Below are 23018 nucleotides of genomic sequence, written 5' to 3'. Positions count from 1 at the left end.
CAGGCCCTTTTTTCTTAAGATTGAGGCTTCAAGAGCCATCCCATTAACGCGAAGAGATGAGGGTTCTGATGGCGGATGGGACCCTGGGAAAGGAGATCGTCCCTTGGAGGGAGCGGTACCGGAGGGCTTAGGAGGTCTGAATACCAGGACCTCCGGGGCCAGCGTGAGGCGACTACTATGACCCTGGCCTCTTCTTTGCGAATCTTTTTGAGTACTCGGGGGAGCATCGGTAGGGGCGGGAAGATGTAAGCTAGGCGAAAGCGCCATGGCATAGTCATGGCGTCTATCCCTTCTGCTAGAGGGTCTCGATATCGTGCAAAGAACCTGGGAACTTTGCGGTTGTGCCTGGTGGCCATTAGATCGATTTGGGGTTCTCCCCATCTGCGAACCAACAGCTGGAAGGCGTCTTGGTGCAATTCCCACTCCCCGGGATCCACCCGGTGCCTGCTGAGGTAATCCGCCTCCCAGTTGTCTACACCGGGAATGTGAATGGCGGAGAGCTGAAGGACGTTGTTCTCTGCCCAGTGCAGAATGGGAGCTACTTCCTTGTTTGCTGCCCTGCTCCGTGTGCCTCCCTGGCGGTTGATGTAGGCTACGGCGGTGGCGTTGTCTGTTTGGATGCGTACTGGTTTGTGTTGTAGCAGAGACTGCCACGACTGTAGCGCTAGGCGAATTGCTCTTATCTCTAAGAGATTGATCGGGAGAAGAGCTTCCTCTGGGGACCACCAGCCCTGGACTGACCTCCCTTGGAAGGTTGCTCCCCAACCCAGGAGACTGGCGTCCGTCGTGACAATCTGCCAGGAAGGCTCCGTGAACATTCAACCCTGCGATAGGCGGTTGGGGTTCAGCCACCAATTTAATGACCTCTTGATTCCCGTTGAGAGGAATATTCTCTGGTGTAGGGAGGTTCTGTGCCAACGTGTGAGAATTGTTGCCTGAAGTGGGCGGAGGTGAAATTGGGCAAACGGAACTGCCTCTATGGCTGAGACCATCAGACCGAGGACTCTCATGCACGTCTGAACCGTGGGATACTGTGAAGTCTTGAGGCGCATTATGGAGGAACGTAGCTTCTGTTGTTTGTCCTCCGGGAGAAACACTTTCTGTTGACAAGTGTCGAATTTCAATCCCAGGAAGACCATGTTCTGGCTGGGAAGAAGGGAGGACTTCTGGAAGTTGATCGTCCAGCCGAATTCTTGGAGGCACTGAGTTGTTAAGTGCAGGTGCTGTTCCGCCAGATCCTTGGAACGAGCCTTGATGAGGAGGTCGTCCAAATATGGTGTTATAGACACACCACGGACACGGAGAAATGCTGCCATAATGGCCATAATTTTTGTGAACACCCGTGGTGCGGACGTAAGGCCGAAGGGCAGAGCAACAAATTGGAAGTGCTGATTCTGGTAAGCGAATCTGAGGAACTGGTGGTGTTGAGGGAACACCGGAACGTGGAGGTAGGCATCCTTGATATCCAAGGATGCCAGATATTCCCCCGGTTCCATGGCTCGGATCACCGAACGAAGTGATTCCATTTTGAAGCGCTGATAGGAAATCTGTTTGTTCAGTCTCTTGAGATCTAACACGGGGCGGTAAGACCCATCCTTCTTGGGGACTATAAAGAGATTTGAATAAAACCCGTGAAAACGTTGGGCCGGAGGAACCGGGACGATGACCCCCGTGTTTAGAAGGGAGTGGACGATTGCCAAAAAGGCCTCCCTCTTGGTAGTTTGTGAGGGAAGTTTGGACATGAAGAAATGCCGAGGAGGCGGGGCATGTCGGAACTCGAGACGATAGCCGAAAGATATTGTGTTTAAGATCCAGGGATCTGAAGTGTGTGTTGCCCAAGTTTTTGCAAAAAAACGAAGCCTGCCCCCTAGGGTCCAGGGTTCCAAGGTTTTTACCTTGTAGTCAGGAAGTAGAATTCTTGTCGCTAGCGGGCTTGTGCTGGGGCTTCTTAGCCTGCCAGGTGGGTTTACCCTTGTTGGGAAACCGCTGTTTGAATGAGGAGGAGGCACGCGGGGGGGAGCTACTCTTGAAGTTGCGAAAGGTTTGGTTACGAACGGAACCACCTCTCCTAGCACCAAAACTAGGTTTTGGTTTGTTTTGTGGGAGAAGTGTGCTTTTCCCTCCCGTTGCTTGAGAAATGATTTTTTCTAGCTCTTCCCCAAAAAGCCTAGATCCCTTGAAGGGTATGGCAATAAGGGATTTTTTGGAACTGAGGTCAGCCGACCAAAGTTTGAGCCATAGAGACCTACGAGAGGCTACAGAGAGAGCTGAGGAGCGAGCCACTAACTTTGCTGCATCTAGAACAGCCTCGCCTATGAAGGAGTTGGCTTCAATGATGTAAGATACCAGTTGAGGAATTTGGGCTGGGTACCCTTCCTCTTGTGATAACTGAAGCAAGGTGTTGGCCCAGGCTTCAATGGCTCTGCTAACCCAGGCAGAGGCCAGGATAGGGAGTAATGCTGACCCTGAAGCAGAAAAGGAAGCCTTAAGGAACCCTTCCAGCTTTTTGTCTGTGGGGTCTTTAAAGGCTGATGCGTCTGGTACTGGTAGGGTTGTGGCTTTTGATAACCTAGAGACAGGAGCATCTACCATTGGAGGAGAGCTCCATTTGTCAACAAATTCCTTCGGAAAGGGATATTGCTTAGTAAAACGCTTAGTTGCCTGAAATCTTTTCTCAGGATTCTGCCATTCGTCCTGAATAACTGCCTGAAGTTGCTCATGGGCCGGGAAGGCCACTGAGGCCTTGCTATGTTTCTTAAAGAGGCCTTTTGCTTTCCCTGCGGCAGAATCCGGTTCCTCAATCTGCAATACCTCTAGAACTGCTTTTATGAGATGGTCTATATTAGAAGAAGAGTCCGTAGATGTACTACCCTCTTCAGAATCTGAATGTTCAGAGGAAAAAACCTCTCCTTCACTGGCCTCACCCTCAGATGGAGAGGGGCTGGAAGAAAGAAGTTTTAGAGTGGCTTCTTTTCTACCAAAATCACGCTTGCGCTTATTTGTGGTAGCTGGGGCTTCCGCCATTTTGCCAAGCATTTTGTCAATAGAGGAGGCAAGCTGTGGTATAGCTTGTAGGGATTGAGAAAGGCAGATGGCCCAGGCTGGCGCATCAGAGGATGCCTGTGGGGCTGATGCAGTAGACTGCAATGAGCCGGTCTGAGATTGTTCAGAAATACCCGCTGACTGAGATTCAGGGGGGTCTGCAGATGTAACCCGAGTGCTGCAAGATGAGCAAATGGGGTTAGGCTGGGCTTCCTTAAACTTGTTAAGGCACTTAGTGCAGGCAAAATATGAAACTACCGTAGGGAGTTGTCTACCTCCCCTGATAAATAAATCCCCCCTACCTTCAGCCATAATGTAGTAAGTAATGTACTTTTTTACCGTGCTGGAGCAAGGATAGAGAGGAGAAGGAGAGAGCTATTAAGCTGCGTGTGCAGTGTAAGGCAAATGGGCGCGAATGGCGATGGCGCGCAGTTCCGCCTGATATAGGGCTTGTATTGCGAGCCGCGTCATCAATAAGTGGACACGCCAGCGTGCGTCGATGACGTCATCGCGCAGGCGCGCGCCGATGACGTCATCGCGCACTCGCGCCCTGGTTAACGAAGCAAGGCTGAGGTATGGGGTTATCAGGGGGGGTACCTCGGAAGCTTACCAATGTAAGAGCTAGTGCGATGCACTTGTCTTGCATGCTCCCCACCGGGAGACTTTCTGCTCCGTGTATATACCTCTAGGGTATCGGAGGGTATCCATCGTAGGGGGCTGACACTTGGAGCACAGGCCGAAGCCTGGCTCAGGTCTCACCCCGGGTGTCGGTGCTAATCACCGACCGATGATGTCCTTTAGTAGGGCCCTGTAGGGCCAGTCCATACCTCCTGTGACGAGGACACAGAAAAAACTGAAGGCTGTGCGCTGAGCAAGGGGGGATAAAGGGAGAAGGAGTGGCTACAATTCTTACGTCACCACTGTGTCCTGCCTCCTGGTGGGAGGGGCCCTTTACCCCACCGTTCCTGTGTCCCCCTTGGACGTGAGAGAAAGTACGTTGAGAATAGCCTAAATTCATTAGAGACCCGATGACTACCTCCCTAACACTGTGGTAATAATTAATCTAAAAGCTAAAGGCCCCTTTAATTAAATTCCCAACAAAACCACAAAATCTGCTTTGAGCAGTAAACAACATATTTGGAGTCCTAAAATAATTTTTAGGCATGCTAAGGGAGTCTGAGCATTTCATGACTGTCCTTGGGAGTATAATACAGTTTTACTCTAGAGACAATGGAAATAAAGAGAAAGAAGTCTAATTTCTGTTGTGGTTTTAGAGTTTTTTTTTAAATCCCGACTTAACTACCAAAACCACGAATGACTAGTCAAGTACAAGGTACTGTTTTATTATTACAGAGAAAAGGGAAATCATTTTTGCTTAAAATAGACTCTATGGGAGATGGCCCATAATGCTTTCTAGATAATAATGGTTTTCCAAATAAGGAATCTCATACCTATGCTGTATTTAAACATATAACTGTGATTAATGGCCTAGGGCCTTGTCTATACAAAAATATGGTTTAATTTGAATAGAAATTAGATTGTTTATAGTTCCTTCCTGTATGCTAATTATCATGGGCAATAGCAAAATATACTGTATGTATTTATATAAATATATATATATATATATATATATATATATATATATATATATATATATATATATATATATAAAATCAAACACAACCAGCACCAAGGGTCTTGTGGTTCAAGCAAATATTAGTGTATTGCATGTACAACCGAGGTTTCGGTCCCCTTTGGGACCTTTTTCAAGCAAAAGGGGACTGAAACGTCGGTTGTACATGCAATACACTAATATTTGTTTGAACCACAAGACCCTTGGTGCTGGTTGTGTTTGATTTGATATTTATATGGTATTCCGTGCACAGGGGCAGCTACATTGTAGCAATTTTCAGAGTGTGGTGCTGTCGTGTGGGCTTTTTTATATATATATATATATATATCGACAAGGCTCTAAATGCAAAACTGTAAACTGAAAATTCATACTTAATAAAAATCATACTTACTAAATTAGACCAGGCAAAAAATATAGATACTTCTACCAACACCCCCAAAAGTATGCAAAAAAACATGCATGATAAAAATAAAAGCAATTGTATTAAAGATCCAATAAAGATCCATTAATATGGATATGTAGATGAGAATAAACACTGATACAAAAAAAGTTTTGTTTTTTCTTTATCTGGTAATTCTGGACCACACTTTAGTAAACAGGAAAGCCAGCAGTACTCTAGCTAGCCAAGCTCTGAAAACGTACACTCTGGCCACTCCTACTAAATAGAATGAGTTTCTCCTTAAAACTCTTGTACTTTTCAGCCTATAAACACAGACTACCACATTTTTAGGATGAAACATACTAATTTTAAAGCTTTCACAGGAATAGGTATTGGCGGGCACATATTATTTGCTGCTTCCTTTCGAAATAGGTGGTTGAAGGGCTGTGTGGCCAAGTTACCAAACCATGCTTGATCAAACACAGTATTTTGTAACTTTTTTTTGTATTAGATTTTTGCATTTTTGTATGTAAAAAATGAACAGATAGCCCATGGTTACATATTAGTTGTCATATTAGGTTACAAGCTTCCCCTGCCCAAGTCATAGGGCATGACAAGGGGACTCCTCGATTGACCCTTCGCCTTGAGGCACCCCACTGAACACCCTTGTTACATACCTTAATGAAACTCCAGGGGACAGAGGTGGACAGCATTTATTCACATTTTATCAAATGAATAGGACCTTGCCAGCCTAACCCAAGGCAATAATCTAAAGCCATAATTCCAAAAAAGGTCGCTATTATGCTCTGCCGTTCCTCGCTGAAGACTTGTGAGACTGAGTATTAGACTGCCTCTACCTACAGAGAAGATGGCTCCAAACTCTGCTACCAGCAGGAACTGCATCACCAACCGTGAGAGAAGTTCAGCAGCGCTGCTGCCGGTACTGGATTTGCAGTCTATCAATGGTAGGAAATCCAAGCAGGCTGTCGTCTAGCACAAGCAGTAGTAGCGTTTGTATCTATAAATCCACCGTGCAGTCACAGGGGAGAACCTCCTTTCTCCCTTTGCTAAAGTTACCTCTGCGGTACTCTGGCAAGGTCCTACTGCTGCTGTGACAAATAAAACTAAAAATACATTATCATATATCCCCTTTGATCCAGAGGAAGGCAAAACACCCAACCTGAAGCTAGTGCTAATTATGCACTTATAGCTCCAGGGCTATCCTTACCCATTAAAGATAACACAGATGGTAAGATCGCCTTATGAAACACAGCAAAAACAGGCCAAGTTAAGAACAAGTAATTAACATCTTCCCAAACATTAAAGTTTTGATCCTTAACTATTGGTATATGCTAGGTCTGGCATGAACAATATACAGTGACCTCATAAACAGTTTCTATAAAAATCTTGGCTAATATATTAATAGCTTTGGCTTTTACCCCTTCTTATCCAAACCCCATAAGTCTCCCCCACACCACCCTCTTCCAGACATCTCACCCTTACTGGCCATAGATCTCCTGTTACCCCTACCCTAGTGTAAAGCTGTACTGTGAGGATAGTTTGGCCATGTCACTCCCATTGCAAGGGATCCTAGTGTGTGCAGTAAAGTATAGTAACCAATAAGATTATTTTTAGAGGTTTAATAACATAAGACCAGATATCAGGTTAAGATACAGATGTTTGCTTTTAATGGATGGGCAAAATTAGTGGCTTTTTAACCCTAATCATTTTATATAATAAATAAACAGGGATGAGAGTCTATATTTGAATTCATGTTTTGCACAATGTCTAAAAAGTAAAGCAAACAGAAAATTATATAGAATGTACTGTCTGACTCATATTACTGTTTAACAAAAATTTGGCAGCCGCATTACTTGGGAAGTGGTACAAAAGGCTTGGAGGCTGTGATTTATTACTAGCAGCGAGCAGCAAAATAGCCTGGTCTTATAGACTGTTTACTTCTATTAGCGCAATCAATATTTGCTTCATGAACCATTCTATTTGTATGTTTTTTCCTTTCTTTATTTTAGTATATCCTTTTCTTTAGTCCGATTAAAATAGGATGCCTCTCGTCTGTTTTCGATATTTTACGGTTTCTGAAACAAATTCTCTATATATTTAAATAAAACTACTACTACTACTGTATTATATTATGGCTGTTGGGCCCATATTTGCATAGTAAAAAACAAATCAAATTTGTAACTTAATGGTTTTAGTACTTTAGTGAAATTTATCAAGGGTCAAGAGTCATTTGAGGCTCTCTTCATCTAAAGTATAAATTACTTTCTCATGCAAAACTGGAATATCTCTGCACCTTTCTTACAACTGCTCTGCAACTCATGCTATGCTCAAAATCCTAGGCATGTGGACATTCTACAATAAAAAAAAGGCAGTGTGTAAAGTGCAAAAAACAACTGCAACTTTGCTAACTTCCACAGATGTAATAATGACCCCTATAATCTTTACATCTCAATAAAATGTCATTAATTTCTGATGTTATTGGCCCTTAAACATTGTCACATATGCCATTAGCATATATCGACAGCACAAGACCAGCAATTCTCCAGCATTTCTTGCTTGACTATCTGCACAAAGTCACCAACAGGTACAGGTCCCAGATCAGATGTACCTCTTGCTTGCTTGAGTCATATACCTTGATAAAGCTGAAAGGTGATATTTTTTATACATTAACAGTTTGCAATGAAGTTGCAGTGAAAAAGGCTTTTGGCAACCTGTCAGATTTCAATAACTGGTTATTAGTTGATTTTGTTTCCATATGAAATAATGGTGTTCAGCACAGTGCCTTGAAACCTAAAGCTAAGAATAAGTTACCTCAGGCTGATATATTAGGCTTGAATGTGATTATGAATTAACCAACAACCAGTGCTTTGGGTAGAGGCCTACCCAGGTCTGTTTTTGCCCAACCTGTACCCTGTTATCCAAATTCCTTTCCCTATTGTGGTGTGCTCACCCTGCCCCCGATGTACGCATTACATAACTCGAAATGCAAATTCCAGTTTTTCATTTTTGTCTTATCACTTTTGATGTGCAAAAACATCATGCTTTCACATTTAATTTGAGCTTAAAAACCTCTAATTTCTTGTTTTAAAAACTGTATTGGTAATATGGGGGATTTTAGGAAAAAGATAAAGAAGTTTAGCTAAAAATGAAGCTATAATATGTATAAGTCAATGAAGGACACCAAAGACACTAAAATTGCCTGCATAAACTGCATTTAGAAGTAATTTAGTATGTATGTATTCCAAGGAGTCAAACAGTTTAAAGTCATGCATAGGATTCCTCAACTATGTCGCATGTAGAGACCCTACAAACTACTACAAAAACATGCTACAAAAACATAATTTCTGTTTTATGTGTGGTAAAAAAGCAAGAACCCAAAAAAGTGTTTATTTATTTAACTTTTAAGGAAGGGAGGGGAAGGGAGACTAGAACATAAGACAGGAATGCAATGGTGTACAATAAACTATAATAGGCAATCTGGATACAGCAGCATCGGGCAGAAAACCATTGAATATGTAGTAGCACAGGTAGAGCAACTCTTAACTGTAAGTTGTTGGAATGCACTCTGGGTCATCACAAGAGTGACTGAAGCTATTCTCCTGTCTCCCTGGGTTCCACGATTGATCTGGAGCCAGATGGACCCTGTTTTTTCAAATTTTACTGGGCAACCATGTGCTACATAAGTCAATTGGATAGAGGGGAAGGTTGAGTTTATAAGGTTTTTCCGTTATTTCAGGGATGTGGTATCTATTGTAAACTCTCTGAGAAAATCATCGCGTGAGAGAAGAACACATCCTGGCAGATCCTAAATGGGTAAATATGTTTTCTAGACCAAACTAACAAGCTGGAAAGCTTTTCTAAATTTAACAGCTTGGATTAAAAACTGAAAAATCACCTTAAAGCCTGCAATTTACAGAATATTATCCTCCCAGTGTCATTAGGCCTGATTGCCAGGAGTCTTCTGAATAGTTTGCCCAGGATGCTTAGGATTACCAAAGCATGTGTCACGTAGACACCTCCAAGTAAAAATAGAGCAAATTAATTTTTATGACTGGCAGTCTGGCTGCTGCAAAATAAGAACCCTGTTTTTGTATTAAGTGCTGTAAACCCCTTACAACAGTAGGAACACCCCAGAAAATGATATACTCTTGGAAAGTACACATTCTGACAAATCTAAAAAAAAATTAAATATGTCTTATAACAATCACTAACAATTTGGTAAAGCCAATTAAATAAAGTAAAAGAGGTGTTACATTTGCAATAAAACATTTTTGGCCATAAAAACACACCCAAGCCCAGGCAAGCTTGTTACCCATTATTCAATTAAAGTGCATTTTACTTTCTTGACACAAATGGAAAAAAAATAATTTTGTTTTCAAATTCTCAGGTACTGGCATAATTTTCATTGCTTGCATTCTCTTTCAATTGTTATTTTTTTTAAATACAATGCTGGCTATGTGTGGATGACATCCAAATAGAAGGATTTTTATCACACATGATTGAGAAAAAAGGTCATTGTTCACATAACTTTTATAGTCTTTAAAATTGAATTTCATATTTCACATGTCTATGAACAAGAATGACTAAGAAATCACCGTAGGCTCTTCTAGCAGCTCCCCATATCCAACTCTCATCAGCAAAGTTTTTATGAAGGTCAGTGGGAATTAGTGTAAGGCGAACTCTTTATAGATGAATCCCTATGACTAGGAACAAAACTGCATAATATCAGTTGGTACCTAGAGTTTGTGTATATACACAGTGAAAATTTGGAAAAGGAACTTTAATCAGTTGAGCACAGTGGCACACAGAGGTTTCCCTTCTTTGCTTTAAGATAGCTTTTTGTTTACCATTGAACAAGGAAATAAGCTGCAGCTTTGTTATGGATAAAGACAGAACATAAATATAAAGATAAAAATTATTGAGAAAAGTCATGTGTCAATGCTGAAGTGTGCATTTGTAGGCTGAAATTCACCTCTTGTAGGGGTTAACAAATTGCCCCCAGAAATAGGTAGCAGGAGGGTAGAAATACATATTTGCAACCAGCCTGTATCATGGCTGTTACGTAAATTTTCATGCCTGCCCCTTCTGGTTGGTTTGGTTAGAGCAGTTAAGGGTCAGCATAGGTAGAAGAATTTTTAACCCGTGCATTATTAAAATAAATGGTAAACAGGAAGGACAGCATGTAGCATTCATGGCCATTTCTGCTGCCTTCAATATACAGGGATATAAAAATAGAGGGAATACATAAACCCCTATATGTAATAAAATGCACAAAGTTTGCCCAGGAGCAATAACCCATAGCAACCAATAAGATGTTCATTTTTAAACAGGTGACCAATAAATGCTACCTGCTGATTGGTTGCTAAGGGTTACTGCTCCTGGGCAAACTTGGTGCCTTTTTTTTTACAGAATATCATAAGTATCTACTCCCTCTCAATACTGCTGTGAAAAAGGATATTTTTTGATTGAAACTTAATGGGATTCTATTATATACTAAGATACTAAAAACTTATAATCAGATTTCACAATACAAGCAATCGATTCAACAGCAAAAAAAAAAAAACCCTAAGCACAGGTAACCTATCACATAACACTAAAAACTGTGAAAGCCAAACTAAGGATCACTAGAGAGATGTATGCAAGGCATTATTTATTACCATGTGGACATATTAAAACAGTTTTATCAGTAAGATCAGTCAGCAGTTGTCAACGGACCCCACACATATTTTGTTTCCCTCTAAAGTTGTACCCAGTATATGTGGTGAACATATAGCAAGTTGTGTACAGCTTGTACTACTGTATTAAAAACATTTGCATTAAATATAGATGTTTAAAAATATGTCAAGTAGTAGTACTTTCAAAACATATAGTTTTACATATAATTATTCCCAAGTAAATTATAAAATTATTAGTTCTATAGTTCTAAGGGTTTCCCAGTATTAGCAGATGGCTAAAGTGGCAATTTAAATGGCAGTAATTTTTGACAAGCAGTCCTTTTAAAATGACCAGTAACATCAAAATAAAATTTAACATAAATACATATACAGTCATGGCCAAAATTGTTGGCACCTCAGAAATTTTTCCAGAAAATCAAGTATTTCTCACAGAAAAGTATTGCAGTAACACGTGTTTTGCTATACACATGTTTATTCCATATACAAAGAAATTCAAGCTGTCCTGCAGGCTCAGGGAGCATCAGTGTCAGCACAAACTATCCGTTGACATTTAAATGAAATGAAACGCTATGGCAGGAGACCCAGGAGGACCCCACTGCTGACACAGACACATAAAAAAGCAAGACTACAGTTTGCCAAAATGTACTTGAGTAAGCCCCAATCCGTCTGGGAAAACGTCTTGTGGACAGATGAGACCAAGATAGAGCTTTTTGATAAAGCACATGATTCTACTGTTTACCAAAAACGGAATGAGGCCTACAAAGAAAAGAACACAGTACCTACAGTGAAATATGGTGGAGGTTCAATGCTGTTTTGGGGTTGTTTTGCTGTCTCTGGCACTGGGTGCCTTGAATGTGTGCAAGACATCATGAAATCTGAGAATTACCAAAGGATTTTGGGTCACACTGTAAAGCCCAGTGTCAGAAAGCTGGGTTTGCTTCAGAGATCTTGGGTCTTCCAGCAGGACAACGAACCCAAACATACGTCAAAAAGCACCCAGAGATGGATGGCAACAAAGCGCTGGGGAGTTCTGAAGTGACCAGCAATAAGTCCAGATCTAAAGCCCATTGAACATCTGTGGAGAGATCTTAAAATTGCGCACAAGGCGCCCTTCCAATAAGAGACACCTGGAGCAGTTTGCAAAGGAAGAGTGGTCCAAAATTCCCAGTGAGGTGTAAGAAGCTCATTGATGGTTATAGGAAGCGACTGATTTCAGTTATTTTTTCCAAAGACTGTGCAACCAAATATTAAGTTAAGGGTGCCAATAATTTTGTCCAGCCCATTTTTGGAGTTTTGTGTGACATTATGTCCAATTTGCTTTTCTTCCTCAGTTTTTTGTTCTGTTCCAATGTGCACAAAGGGAATAAACATGTGTATAGCAAAACATGTGTTACTGCAGTACTTTTCTGTGAGAAATACTTGATTTTCTGGAAAAATTTCTGGGATGCCAACAATTTTGCCCATGACTGTACAGTATAACATCCAGACAATGGCCCAAGGTGGAAACAACATAAGTGCTAATTCCCAGATCAGGGGCTGTGCGAGTGCTCCAAGAGGTAGTCATTAAGTTTAGTTTTAAAAAGCCAGAGGGAGGATTCTCTCCAGAGTAGATCAGGGAGGGCATTCAACATGTAAGGGGCAGCTAGGCAAAAAGGTTTAAAGCGGGGAAACAGCAGTAGTAGTGGGGGCTGCAACCAAGCAGATGCTCTGTGAGGAACAGAGGAGTGGGCCAGGAACATGTGGAGACACAAGAGAAGAGATGTAGTGAGGAGCAGAGCAATGAAAAGCTTTAAACGTTAAGAAAAGGAGTTTGTAAGATTTTCTTTGTTTAATAGGAAGCCATGATAAGGACTTTAGCAGGGGAAGGGCCTGAACTCTCCTGGATGAGAGGAATAAAATTCTGGCAGCAGTATTTAATATAGACTGTAGGGGGGAGAGATGGGAGTTAGGGAGGCCGCTTAGTAGCAGGTTACAGTAGTCAACTCGGGATAGGATGAGAGCATGCATGAGCAGCCTAGCTGTTGCAGTAGAAAGACAGGGACAGATTTCGGCAATATTGCGTAAGAAAAAGTGACAGGTTTTGACAGTGGTGCTAATATGGTCAGAGAAGGAAAGACAGAAATCAAAGATCACCCTCAAACAATGTGTTGACAGGGTTGATGAGGGTGCCATCGATAGAGATAGTAACGAGGGGGAGGGGGGGTAGGACCAGGCTTAGGTGGAAATATCATTAGTTCAGTTTTTGTTAGGTTTGAGGTGGCGTTGCTTCATCCAATTGGAGATAGCTAAGAGGCAGTTAGAGATTTGAGACTCAGTTTCAACTGTCAATGAAGGGGTCGAAAAATAAATTTGGATATCAACAGATGTGTTTTTTGTTCATTGATCTGCCCCCCAAAACCCCACTAAACAAAAAGTATTTGAATAAAAATATATTATGCTTTCTAGTAAATATAAAAAATGTCTGCAAATGTAGAAAAAGTGAAAATTATACGTAAATTATTTTCAGGTAGATTTTCAGTTATTGGCTCTTTAATGGTAAAAAAAAGAGGTGTACAAACACAAACCTTCAAAAATATGTTTTTTTAAACATACCTGATTCCACATAAAGGAAATCAACATAGTTTGTGTCTGTGCTTGCTGGGAACATTTCCACAACCCCCTTAGGCTCACAGTATAATGCAACCCCTACTTTAACGTATCACATTATGAAGTGATGGCTTCTGGGACTTGAGGTTTCTTGTTTTCCACATTGGGTGGTACACAGATTCTCTGGAAAGTAAAGGGACTTTAAGTTTCATACCAATGCCCAGGCACTTATCGGTTAATGCATACCTTCCATGTGCAACCTACACTAGAGACTGCTCCTCCCTTGTAATTCACAGGTCTAGGGGCTGAATATATAGATTAGATTTATTTGGCCCACAAAGTAATCACTTACACTTGCTCAAATGGATCGTAAGGTACTTTGGAATTACTAAAGCAGAAAAAAAAATCTAAAATTGGGAAACCTAATGAGGTATTTCAAAGGCAAGTTCATATGCATAATAGTAAGCAGCTATATAACTTTGAATAAGTAAATAAGATATCTTAAGATGTGTTTTCAATGGTGCTAGAGGGAAAAAAACTTGCAAACAAACTTTGCTGAAATATTCAGCATCTAATCCCATGTTAGCTGGTTTAGTATTAATGATCATTAGTCTTAAAGTCTATTACTTGCTTAAATTTAAGTAAATAATTCTGTTTTAATTACAGGGAAACTGACTGACCATGCATTTTCTAATTCCCTGCTTGGAACAATTTTGCCTGGTAGATGCCAGCAGGCACATATTTTGCTTGCACAGAATTTAACACAGAGATAGGGAAGGTTTAATGCATATGGTGTATATCTTTAGGGAGAAACAAAATAGAAAAGCCGTTTGTGTTATAGCCGTTGGCTCGGGACATCATCATAAAAAAAAAAAAACTCCTTTGCCATAGGAAAAAAGTACTCTGTAGGGTAAAAATGTTAAACACCTGATCTCTAAGCGATAACAGAATTTCAATTTCTATATATATTAAGAACATCTTGTCCTATAGCACTATAGTTCATTACAAAATGAAAACATTCAAAGCCAAGCATAAACACATGCTGCTTTAGACCCAGCCAAAATTCTTTTCTTGCTTCATTAGTGCATTCCATGACTGGATAAGTGCTTTTAGAAAACAAAAAAGAAACAGATCTTTTTAAAATTGCACCCACCATGCCCTATTGTAATGAATGTAAGCTACATTAGCTGCATCTTGCTCTGCCCCATGTCGTACAATCTGACAGAAAAGAAGAGAGATCCTGTCAGGGAAAATGTAATGCTTTTCCAAAGTCAATCAGCTGTTTGCATCTTCATGCAGATCTCTATGTAGTTACACAAAGTAATTTAAAGCTTTAGTGAACAGCTGTCTTTCTAATATGCTGCAAGTAGCAAATGTGTTCTGAATATACCAGTAATGATAATAGCTTTTTCATTTCCAATTTCAAAATTATTCCAATTCATTTTGACAATTTAATAATGCATGACACACAATATAAGAGCAACATAAGAGATTGGCTCTGCAGAACAACTAGAGGTTGCAGCAGACCAGATTTCACACAAATTATTGCAGATTCGATCATTCTGATGCTACGAATCATAATTCCAGTTCTTGCAAATCAGTTCACACAGTATGCAGTTATCAATTTGTGGTCTTGGATTTAAAAAAACAAAAAAAAACCTTGGATTTCTCACTAACTATATATATATATATATATATATATATATATATATATATAAATATATATATATATATATGCAACAAACACAATCACTCACAGGACTTATGAACAAGTTATTGAGCAAAAAAATTATTGCCAAAAGGTTTCCTTACATGGTTTTTTATTAATCCAACGTTTCAGTTCCTTACAGGACAAAAAGACATGGGATCAATTATCCAGAATGCTCAGGAATAGCTACACTTCACTAACTGTAGATATTAAGATCACTTTAGCCTTGATTATTATGTTTGTTTAGGAAATCATCCAAGCCACTCTTACAGGAACTAACAGGATCTGCCTCCACAACATCACTTGGCAGGGCATTCCACAAGCACTGCCCTCACCATGAAGAACAACTTGCGCTGCTTCAAATAAAAGCTATTTCCTTCAAGTCTAAAGGGGTGGCCTCTGGTTTGTTGATCTTTTCAGTGTGAGAAAAGACCCCCACTATCTTTTGGTGAGAAACATTGGGGCATGCACATGTTGGAGGGCTCCCGCCTCCCTTCCTCATGTGCCACACTCAATTTGCACGGAATAACTTACAATAACACTTAACATTACATTTCCATTTAATTCCCTTTTGAAATGTTGGCGTGCTTGCTGTTACAATAAGAAAGTGTTCGCTATACAAAAACAAGATATTTTAATATTTCAGGCCATTATTCCTATTATTATTCAGTACCTTTCTGTGTGTTACTATATAAAATGCTTCAGGATCTAAGTGCTTCAGGATCTAAGAACATCACAATCTACGTACATCACAATCTAAGTACATCACATCCACTGCCACCCCAGAGTCTAGGTGTCTGTTCACCCCCTCATAGAAGGCAATTATATTAGTCTGACAAGATCTATTATGCATAAAACTATGCTAGTACAAACTCACAGTATTGTGATTTGTAATATATCTTATCTCTTATTATCCATTCCAAAAATTTCCTACCACTGATGTCAAGCTCAGAACAGGATCCCTTTTTGAAGTACATTAGCAATTTGCCAATCTCTTTGCATCATTCCAACCCTCAAAGAATTCCGACAGATTAAGCAGCACCAGTGAAATCATATTTTCTTTATATGCAATAAATTCTCCCATTTTGCCTGACAAGCTGTGCATTTTCAAACAGACAGAGGAAGTTATTACTTTTCCCTCTGATATTTACATCTCAAATGAAGAGTTAGATCTATAGTTACTGTTCTCTCTCTAACAGTGGGAACTCCTTAAAGGACATGTAAACCCCACATACAAAAATGTAATCAGTGAAAAGCCTCTTTGAAATAATTCAATACCTGCCACACTGGTTGTCCAGAGGTTAATAGTAAGGCTCAAACATCCTTTATCACTTAGATTTGCTTCTCCTCCTGTAACCCACTCGGCCCCCTCCCTCAGGAATTTGCTTTGGCTGTTGGCTTGTGGGCATGCTCAGTTGTTCTAAGCTCAGATTACTAAACACGCCCCCCAGTCTAGTAGCCAGTGAAGAGATGGCATTGCTGCTTCCCAAAGAAACTCAGCTCTAGCTGTCTGCTTCAATTTTTTTCTCCAGAGCTCAGCTTTAAAATTACAGTGCTCAAACAAAGCAGAACTTTTATCAGAGACCGTTGTGCCTGTGTGAGCCTGCATTCTTGATGAAATGTATGCTGAATAAGGGTCTGTGTGTGTATGCTGTTTGCAGATTTAAATGTAACTGATTATGTATCAGAGGAAAAATGGCCACTGGGTGAAAGCTGCTATTTGCTTTAGGAAAATGTGATGGTGCTGGCAAGCGGAGGGGATATATTCAGTACAAATTATGCCATTTGGGTGGGGGAGACATGCCCAACTGATATACACTGTAGGCAAATGTAGGCTTTACATGTCCTTTAACTGGAATACTATGTGCTATGTGCTCCCCTCGACCTCCCCCCCCCCCGACGCCTTTCTGATCCCAATAAACCAATGTAAAATACACCATAGTTTGCCCGCTTAAAACATTTTTAAACTTAAAGGAGGATTTTTTTTCAATATATATATATATATATATATATATATTACAGTTAAAGCTTATAATTAGCAATACATACATGAAGAATTAAGTAATATCCTTAAAAAAAACAATGCAGCATTGATGTAGTTCAATCACTTTTTTACATGTTACTAAGCATGTTATATAATAGTAAAAGTAGAATGATACAGGCCTTTACAGTCGTCACAGGAGCTCCCCATCTTGGATTCTGCTCAGTGTGCTCTGTGCAGCTGTTGAAGCTAAGCTTAGGGCTTGTTGCAAATCATCAAGCAAAAAAATTAGATTTGCCTGTTACTTTTTTATGTAAATTGCACTGGTTTCAAAGCTTCCATGAAATGAGAATAAGCCTTATATTGATATTGATATATATATATATATATTGATATTCTATGTATATATTTGCCATATTTATATTCTTTGAATACAGTATATTTTGAGTTGGTCTCTAAGCTTGAGTAAGTGACAGCAGCACAGAGCATGTGCAGTGAATCAGCAGAAAATATGATGTGGAGCTACTAGAGGCATCGTTGGAGGCACAGATCTTCTCTGGTAGGGCTGTGGTTGCCTTGGGCTGGTACAGATGTCGAAAACAGAATGTATAACATTTCTTGCCTATTTCTTTAATTAAGCTTTAGTTCATTAAAGTACATTAAAACACTAGAATTTCTCCTACACACCTCACCGACAACTCCCTCACCAATACATCATGTATTACCTCCACTTTCATTTTTTAGGCATCTCTTTCTGTTGTAAAACAACAAGCTCAGTATAAACTTATGAACAAAATGCACACCACGAGGATGTACTTTGTGCCACTGTCATGTTGTCCTATGTGGCAAGTTGTACACGTTTACAAGTTCCAGATAGGAATTCTATAGCTGATGGTGTAAAGTACATCCTGTATAGCAACTTAGAAACAGAGAATTGTCACTCCAAAAAAAATTTGAAAACTAAAGAGACAATACTGATATACTAAATATATGTGTAACTGGAACACCAATATTAAGTAGTTTTGAACAGTCAGTAAAGCTTTCTGTAAAAAAATACTTCATATGAAACAGGGAAAATGGGAATATAGGCCAGGGTAAGGTAGATGGTGCAGTGGCACAGAGCTGAGGTCCTGAGTTCAAATCAAGTTTGGACACTATCTGCAATAAGTTTGTAGGTTCTCCAAATGTCTGCTTGGATTTCCCTGGATACTCAAGCTTCATCCTTCAATCCAAAACATACGGCAGGGTAATTGGCATAAACTTGTTGGCACAGATAAATAACACATAATAATTATAATATCTTGCATCATTCATTGTTCCTTCTCATTTAACACAATTTAACACAATGGCTAACACAGTGTCCTACAATGGCCCAGTCAAAAACCCAATCTCAACCCAGTTGAGAATGTGCAGCAGTATATAAAATTTAAAGTGTACAAGCATCATCTGACTAAGAATCTTGGTGAGCTTAATAGGTAATCTTGGAGCCTTGAGGAAGTCATATACAGCAATAAATCATGTTGGTATTCATGTTGGCACAAATGAAGTAAAATATTGCACCCTGGCTTGTAAATAAAGTCCTTGTATGGGACTGTTTTATTACCAATTCTGTTCTACATTTGAATTATAGCAGCAGTTATAATATAACTGTAATGTGCATCCCCCCTATATCTGTTTTATGTGGGAAATAGCACCCTCTTCATATCACAAGCATTAAGTATTATTTGATATGGGTACATTAGATGACATCACTTATGATGTGAGACTCCCCCTGAAGCGCAAACTAAAAATAAAAGAAAAATTGTCTTTTTTATTATAAACTTTATAAAGTAAACTTCCATTTATTTTTATAAAGTAAACTTTCCATTTATTTTTATAATTTTCACAATAATACCCTTAGCTTGTAAAATAATTAAAAGAGCTGTCATTTCTCTGCCAAAATTTATAAAATCTTATAGTACAACTACAATCAAGTCGACTCCTACCTCTCTGTATTAGAACCTTGTATAGGGAAATCTAAAATTCAGTTCAGTATAATGTAAAAGACATGCCTCATTACATTTTGGACATCTTCTCATTTCTTGGTCATAAATCCTATTACCTTGTATTACAAACTGCCATAAAATCGCAGATAAAAAATAATTTATGCTCAGTGTACAGAAGCTAATGTTTCTACACTCCAGAGATGCAGAGTACCAGAAAATGAGAAAGTATGTATGCGAAACCTAAAGCTATTTATAGTGAGTATGTTTAGCATTATAGCCATAGAGGGAGGGATTGATTTTACCTTTGGAAGTACAAACAGAAGCCCTATTCAAAAGGGAAAAAGCTATTTTTGTTAGAAAAGCTGGAAATACAAAGTATACTTCTTGCCAACAGGGTGACAGGAAAAATTTTTTTTTCTGTTCTAGAAGAATAGCAAACAAAATCTAACAGGGTTTATTTGGATTTCTCTGAATTGTCAATTGTCATGAAATGTATATATTCACTATTACTAGCACTGTCAAAACATGTAGACTACAGAATGGTCATACCTGCCTTTAGTTTAAACCTATAAATAATACTGGGTGGAAAATTCAGCCTTTAAAAAACTAGTTTTAGTCTGCACTCTAACCCATAATGGAAATTAGCATGACAAATATTAGTGTTGAAAGGAACATCGAACACACCGGACAGAAGGAATCTGCTAAAAACACGGTCTTTATTCCTTCATCTTAAGAACAAAAGTGCCTGACGCGTTTTGTGCGTTTGCGCACTTAATCATAGGCAAACAATTACAATCACAGGTAAGTTTAAATAGTGATGATACAATGACGAATGGTGTGGAAGACACACCTCCTCCCAATTAAAAGAAACATGAGAAATAAACCGCTTCCTATTTTTTTCTGCAGATTCCATTTAGAACAATAAACAATTTAATCAAGAAAATATATGACAAAAGTCCATGTATAAATAATCCAATAAATGACAAATATTAGGTTGTATATCTGAATTTTAGAGAGGTCTTTCAAACGCTGTCCCACACTGTACACAGTAATGTTCTGCTTAAACCTTGAAAAATCACCCGCATTCTATTCAATTCTATGGGATTTTTAGAAGCCTATTTATCAAATGGTAAACTCTAACTTTCACCCATTGATTTGATAAATATGTTTCTAAAAATCCCGTAGGAATAAACATAAAAGAGAAAATACATCTGCAATGATCTAACAGAAGCAAATATCACTCATATTAGTCTGGGCAGTCTTTTAGGAGTATGTAAAAACCATTCACCATTCCACTGTCCCACCTATCCCATCAATAATATTATTTGCAGAAAATTCAGGGCACCCAAAGATATTTTACTTATTTACTACAGCAGGTAAATGCAGTGCTGGTGCAATAATGGGTAAAGAACTGCACACTTAAAAATCCCATACACAATGCGTTTGCACTCCTCAAGGTGTTTCACACCTACTTGCTAATTGCTCATACGTCAGTGCATATATGTATATGTATGTATATAAACATTTTGACAAAATCTGAGTGGGCACTCCAAACATTCCAACACAATTCAATAAACTAAAGAGTATACATTTATTGAATATTACATGAGTCAATGTGTGACCAACACTGTGCGCTGTGTTATGCACCAAAGGCAAGTGCAATTGTGTCTGCATTGCGTAAAAGCTCACGTGCAACTGTTTTAATAAATCAGACGCAATCACATCTTTATCTCAAAGCCACAATTACAATGGAATTTTGAGGAAAAAATTCTGCATTGTAGGTAGAAGACAAAAGATTTGTGCCCAAAAATGCTTTGCTGTTGTGGTAATGAATGACCTCTCAGGTCTTTTGAGAAAAAATTAATGCAAACTGCATATACCCAAACTACCTATATTCATATACGTTATGCAAATATAAAATGGTTCGGGATTTTTCATATTGCTGAAACATAGCGGTAACACTGCCTGCACTTTATATTGTTATTTAGGCAGGGGTTTTGAAAGTTAAACACATCACTGAGAAGGCACCTTCATTTTACAGTACCTTAATCTTTATACCTGCTAGATGAATGCCTGCATAGAAATGTTTCCATTTCAAAAACTATGTCTGGAAAGTAAGGTAACAAAACTAAGCTTCCATGAAATACAGTAAATTAAATATTACAGCTGAATATGTTTTACATTATTTTCCCCCACTAACCCACGTGCTTCCCATTCTGAACTGTATTTCATAGGCAAGAGCAGAGTGCTGATTTCTAAAGCAATTTGTACATTTGGCTGAACTGCTGTAATTAACAAGTGTAGATAAAAAGTATGTTAATTTGACACTACCTACTGAGTCACATCTAAACTGAGATCATTATGGATTAGTAGAATGTACAGGAATGCTTGTACTTTGTGGTGTGGCCAGACTTCAATAAATAACTCCCTTGAGGTTTTCAATCAGATTTTCCATGTATGAATAGTTATGCTTTCTTAAAATGCAGTCAAAGACAGAAAACATTCTAAAACTCAATTAAAAGTTTCCAAAACTTGTTCTTATCAAATTGTAGTTTTAAAAAAATCATAATTCCTTCTTCTGTGTCTTTTCACCATGTCCGCTCAAAATTAAAATCATGCTGGATCTGTATTTACAACAAAGAAAGGAAGAATCCCTCAAGTGCATGGACTTGCCATATGTGACATTCAATGGAGCAAAGAGAATACATTTTTATGCATAATTTCACTACATTTACAAGAATTCAATGTTGTACTTGAAAATATGGTAAAGGTGAACGGATTTTTTTACTTCCCCTAAAATGACAATAAAAAGGCAGGAAAACAAACAAAAAGAAGGTACCATTTATCAGTGTTATGGCACATTCATATGGTTTCAGGACAGAGAACATTATAGCTGCCAATATCTGAAGCAGAAATGCTTTATTTGGTAGAACAAAATACTGCAGCTATTTGTTTTGCCAGCTCAGTCGTTTGAAGATCATTTTGCTACTTCAAAAGGTGGCCTAAAGGACTACAAAGACATTTAATTTTCACCAAAAAATAACTTTCCACCAACTTTATTTATAAACTTTTTTTCTGCTTACTTTTTTTTTTTTTTACACAGAATCTGTAATTAAGTAGTGAGTGCCCCAAATCTGACCCATTATTCCAATGGAAAGTGTGAGGGTGGAAGTTAAGTAAGAACATTTCTTTTAGGACCTCCTCAATGGGTTTTGTAGACCGTCTTCTTGCTTACACACTGTGATATGGAGAAGAGTAGCAAGGGAATAATTAATTCCAGGTTTCTTCAGAAACATCCTGCCCAACTGCAAAGTACTGTAGGGTTTGGGTTTCCCCTAGCACTCCACAATTATGCTAATATGTGCTGCCTGAAAGGACAATACAGTGCCACATACTGTGATGATTCATACAGTATTAAAAATCTTTTCCTTTTTCATATTTCTTTAGAAAAAAGAAACTTTTTTTTTTACTCACTTTTTAATGAAAATCTGGTTAGATAGGGTGGAAATGAAAAAGCTCAGCAAAAAATGTCCTCTATTTAGACTGGGTAATAAAAATAACCCATGCAGAGAAAGCCTATATCACAGTTGCTCTAATGAAGAGCTGATTAAGAGCAAATGCTAATTTAAGAGATCTACAGGAAAAAAGTTATGGCTCATATTTATTTTAAAGGGGCAGTATACCCGATTGTGCATGAGCACAATAAAAAGGGCTTGTACTAAACATACAACCCCCCCAAAAAAATCAATGGTTCAATAAAAAAAAACAAACAATGGTTCAATCAGTTATTTCTTGAGCTAAACAGGGTAAACTTGGAAAAAGTTACTCCATGTTTAGTTCTAGTGAGCTAGACAATTAGATTTCCTGTATATAACCTCCTTCCTTCATCCTTTGTGTTATAACGGTTTTGTTAGAAGGAGTCCATTATATAGGTAGATTACCTATGAAGTTGTATTTAAATTTCTACCTAACAAGGACAAAATATGGAGTACAGTAGCTTCAAGTTAG

The 23018-nt window shown here is 38.9% G+C and overlaps 1 protein-coding gene across 5 annotated transcripts in view; it reads right to left on the bottom strand.

Annotated features, from left to right (window-relative positions):
- tpk1 (thiamin pyrophosphokinase 1) overlaps positions 1–23018 on the bottom strand; it is a 196062-nt gene that overhangs the window by 83088 nt on the left and 89956 nt on the right.

Source organism: Xenopus tropicalis, chromosome 6 (assembly GCF_000004195.4).
Source record: "Xenopus tropicalis strain Nigerian chromosome 6, UCB_Xtro_10.0, whole genome shotgun sequence".
Lineage (NCBI taxonomy): Eukaryota > Metazoa > Chordata > Amphibia > Anura > Pipidae > Xenopus > Xenopus tropicalis.
This window is presented reverse-complemented; position numbering and strand designations above follow the sequence as displayed.